The sequence below is a fragment of the Panulirus ornatus genome, chromosome 46, assembly GCF_036320965.1.
Source record: "Panulirus ornatus isolate Po-2019 chromosome 46, ASM3632096v1, whole genome shotgun sequence".
Taxonomy (NCBI): Eukaryota; Metazoa; Arthropoda; class Malacostraca; order Decapoda; family Palinuridae; genus Panulirus; species Panulirus ornatus.
Genome location: NC_092269.1, coordinates 20,344,393 through 20,349,392, shown reverse-complemented (window position 1 = coordinate 20,349,392; position 5,000 = coordinate 20,344,393). Strand labels below are relative to the sequence as shown.

The 5,000-nt window shown below is 42.5% G+C and overlaps 1 protein-coding gene and 1 long non-coding RNA gene across 2 annotated transcripts in view; both read right to left on the bottom strand.

Moving 5' to 3' along the window:
- LOC139763328 (glutamate receptor ionotropic, kainate glr-3-like) overlaps positions 1 to 5,000 on the bottom strand; it is a 269,996-nt gene that overhangs the window by 137,373 nt on the left and 127,623 nt on the right. The gene's annotated exons all lie outside the window — the stretch shown is intronic.
- LOC139763151 (uncharacterized) overlaps positions 1 to 5,000 on the bottom strand; it is a 63,377-nt gene that overhangs the window by 1,021 nt on the left and 57,356 nt on the right. The gene's annotated exons all lie outside the window — the stretch shown is intronic.

Genomic DNA, 5,000 nt, shown 5'->3' with positions numbered 1-5,000 from the left:
ATGTGTCAGAAGTTGGAGGAAACAAGGACAAGCGGGAGACCAAATTGGAGTTGGAAGGATGGATTGAAAAAATATTTTGGGTGCTCGGGGCCTAAACATGCAGGTTTTGAAGGGTCGATGTGCTGTTACTGGACTGAATCAGGGCATGTGAAAGGGACGATGGAAGTCATGGAAGGGTCTGTGGCGCATGGTTGTGTATAGGGAGCTGTGGTTTTAGTGCAATGCAGATAACAGGTAAAGAATGAGTGTGACCGAATAAAGCATATCTTCATCTGTTCTGACGCTATTTCACTAACGCGGGATATATCCATCAATGAGGTATATATATGTGTAAAGATGTTTTAGAAGGAGGTAGATAAAGTGCGTAAGACAAGAGAACAAATGAGAACGTCGGTGAAGGGGCAAATGGGGAGGTAATAACAAGTAACGGTGATGAGAGAAGGAGATGGAGTGAGTATTTTGAAGGTCTGTTGAATGTCAGATGATGGAGTGGCAGATATAGAGTGTTTTGGTGAAGGTGGTGTGCGAAGTGAGAGGGTCAGACAAAATGATTTGGTAAACAGAGAAGAGGCAGTAGAAACTTTGCAGAAAATGAAAGCCAGGAAGGCGACGGGTTTGGATAGTATTGACTGTGTTGTTGATTGGTTGGTAAGGATATTCATTATATATATATGGATACTGGTGAAGTACTGAGAATTTGTGGAATGCATGCTTAGTGCCATAGTACAAAGGCAAAGAGGGTAAAGGTGAGACTTCAAATTTGAGAGGCATATGTTTGTTGAGTATTCCAGGGAAGAACAAACTGGGAATAACAGTATGGTTTCAGAAGTGGTAGAGGATGTGTGGATCAGGTGTTTGCTTTGAAGATTGTATGTAAAAGATACTTAGGGAAACATGGATTTGTATGTAGCATATATGGATCTATAGAAGGCATGTGATAGGGTTCATAGGGATGCTTTGTGGAAGGATTTAAGAGCATATTGTGTGGGAGGTAAGTTGCTAGAAGCAGTGAAATATTTTTACCAAGAACGTGAGACATGTGTACGAGTGCGAAGAATGGAAAGGAATTGGTTCCTAATGAATGTCGGTTTGCAGCAGAGGTGCGTAATTTCTCCATTGCTGTTTGATTTGTTTATGGATGGGGTGGTTAGGGAGGTGAATACAAGATTTTGGAGAGAGGGGCAAGTATGGAGTCTGTTGTGGATGAGAGAGCTTAGGAAGTGAGTCAGTTATTGTTCGCTGATGACAAAGCGCTGGTGGCTGATTTGGATGAGAAATTGCAGAGATTGATGATTGAGTTTGGTGAGGTGTGTGAAAGGAGAAGGTTTAGAGTAAATGTGAATTAGAGCAAGGTTTAGGTTCAGTAGGGTTAAGGGACATGTAAATTGGGAGATAAGTCTGAATGGAGAAAAACTGGAGGAAGGGAAGTGTTATAGATAACTGGGAGTGGATTTAGCAGTGGATGGAACCATGGAAGTAGAAGTGAGTCAAAGGATGGGGAGGGGTCAAGATTCTGTGAGCATTGATGAATGTGTGGAAGGCGAGAATGTTTTGTCGGAGAGCAAAAATTTCTTTTTTCTAAGGAGTAGTGGTTCCAATAATACTATATGTTTGAGAGGTATGTGCTCTGAATAGAGTTGTGCGGAGGGTGAATGTGTTGGAAATGAAATGTTTGATGACATTATGTGGTGTGAGGTGGTTTGATCGTGTAAGTAATGTAAGAGCAAGAGGGAAGTGTGGTAATAAAAAGAGTGTAGTTCAGGGAACAAGAAGTGGGAGACCAAATTGGAGGTGGAAGGATGGAGTAAAAAAGATTTTGAGCAATCGGGGCCTGAACATACAGGAGGGTAAGAGCCGTGCAAGGAACAGATTAAATTAGAATGATGTGGTATACCGCCGTCGACGTGCAGTCACTGAACCGAAACAGGGCATTTGAAGCTTTTGGGGTGAAACCTGGAAAGGTCTGTGGAGCTTGGATGTGGATAGGGAGCTGTGGGTTCGGTGCATTACACATGACAGATAGGGACTGAGTATGAACGAATATGGCCTTTTTGTCTTCTCCTAGCGCTACTTTTACTAACGCCATTTATTTATTTACTTATTATACTTTGTCGCTGTCTCCTGCGTTAGCGAGGTAGCGCAAGAAAACAGACGAAAGAATGGCACAACCAACCCACGTGCACATGTATATACATAAACGTCTACAACCACACACACATATACATACCTATATATTTCAAAGTACACATATGTATGAATAAACAGACATATACATATATACACATGTACATAATTCATACTTGCTGCCTTCATTCATTCCCATCGCCATCCCGCCACACATGATATGACAACCTCCTCCCCCCTCATGGGCGCGAGGTAGCGCTAGGAAAAGACAACAAAGGCCACATTCGTTCACACTCAGTCTCTATCTGTCATGTATAATGCTCCGGAACCACAGCTCCCTTTCCACTTCCAGGCACCACAAAACTTTCCATGGTTTATCCCAGACGCTTAATATGCCCTGGTTCAACCCATTAACAGCACGTCGACCCCGGTTTAAGACATCGTTCCAATTCAGTCTATTCCTTGCACGCCTTTCACCCTCCTACATGTTCAGGCCCCGATCGCTCAAAATCTTTTTCACGCCAGCCTTACACCTCCAATATATTCTCCCACTTCTCCTTGTTCCCTCCACCTCTGACACAAACATCCTCTTTGTCAATCTTTCCTCATTCTCTCCATGTGACTAAAAAATTTCAAAACACCTTCTTCCGCTCTCTCACCACACCCTTTTTATTACCACACATCTCTCTTACCCTTTCATTCATCACTCGATCAAAACATTTTACACAACATATTATACTCAAACACCTCATTTCCAGCACATCTACACTCCTCCGCACAACTCTTTCTATAGTCCACGCCTTGCAATCATATAACATTGTTGGAACCACTATTCCTTCAAACATACCCATTTTTGCTTTCTGAGACGATGTTCTCGACTTCCATACATTTTTAAATACTCTTAGAACTTTCGCCCCCTCCCTACCCCGTGACTCACTTCCGCTTCCATAGTTCCATCCGCTGCCAAATCCACTCCTAGTTTTTCTCCATTCAAACTTACCTCCCAATTGAATTGTCCCTCAACTCTGATGTACCTAATAACCTTGCTCTTATTCACATTTACTCTCAGCTTTCTTCTTTCACACACCTTACCAAACTCAACACCAGCTTATGCAGATTCTCACCCAAATCAGCCACAAGCGCTGTATCATCAGCGAACAGCAACTGACTCACTTCGGAAGCCATCTCATCCACAACAGACTGCACACTTGCCCCTCTCTCCAAAACTCTTCCATTCACCCCCTTAACAGTCCCATCTATAAACAAAGTAGATATCCATGGAAAAATCATGCAGCCTACTCGTACACATGCCTTACAACTTCGATAAAAGCTTTTCATTGCATCTAGCAACTTGCTTCCCACACCATAAATTCTTAATACCTTCCACAAACCATCTCTATCAACTCTATAATATGCCTTCTTCAGATCCTTAAATGCTACATACAAATCCATTTGCTTTTCTTAGTATTTCTAACACACATTCTTCAAAGCAAACACCTGATCCACACATCCTCTACCATTTCTGAAACCACACTGCTCCTCCCCATTCTGATGCTCTGTACATGCCTTGACCCTCCCATAAATTTCCCAGGAATACTCAACATGTATTCTGCCAATCTTCAGGAACCTTAGTATGAGTCATACATACATTAGATATTCACTCCAACCAGTCAACATCACAGTCCCCCCACAACCCCCCATCCCCCACCCCGCCATTTCTTTAATAAATTCCACTGCAGTACCACTCAAACCCGAAGTGTTGCCGGCTTTTATCTTCCTCAAAGCTTTTACTACCTCTTCCCTGTTTACCAAATCATTCTCTCTAACCCTGTCACTTCGCACACCACCTCGACCAAAACACTCTATATCAGCCACTCTATCATCTAGCACATTCAACAAAGTCCCTCTACGTCCTTTGTTCTCACCTTTGTCCATTCTGCACTCAGTCTATCCTAGTACTTCCTCACATAAGTCTCCTTGCGAAACCCACTTACTCTCACCACTCTCTTCACCCAAACATTTTCTGTTCTTTCCTGAAAACCTATATAAATTTTCACCTTTGCCTCCACAAGAAAATGACCAGACATCACTCCAGTTGCACCTCTCAGCATATAAATATCTAAGTCTCTCTTTCACGCGCCTATCAACTAACACATAATCCAATGAAACTCTCTAGCTATCTCTCCTAATTACATAAGTATACTTATGTATATCTCTCTTTTTAAACCAGTTATTCCTAATCACTCCTTTCCCAGCACACCAATCAACAAGGTCTTCATACATTCCATTTACAAGACTGAACACCCCATGTACAACAATCATTCACTCAAACTGCCACACTACTCACCTTTGCATTCAAATCACCCATTGCTATAACCCAGTCTCTTGAATTAAAACTGCTGACAAACTCACTCAGATGCTCCCATAACACTTGCCTAGCATGATCTTTCTTCTCATGCCGTGGTGCATAGGCACCAATAATCACCCATCTCTCTCCATCAACTTTCAGTTTCACGTATATCAAGGTAGAGTTTACTTTCCTACATTCTATCATATACTCCCACAGCTCCTGTTTCAGGAGTAGTGCTGCTCCTTCCCTTGCTCTTGACCTCTCAGAAACCTGTGACTTTGCACCCAAAACATTCCCAAACCACTCTTCCCCTCCACCCTTTAGCTTCATTTCACTCAGAGCCAAAGCATCCAGGCTCCTTTCCTCAAACATATTATCTATCTCTCCTTTTTTTCTCATCTTGGCTACATCCTCACACATCTATACAATCCAATCTGAGCCATCGAGGAGGATGAGCACTCCTCGCGTGACTCCTTTTGTTTCCCCTTTTAGAAAGTTAAAAAACAAGGAGAGAGAGTTTCTAGCC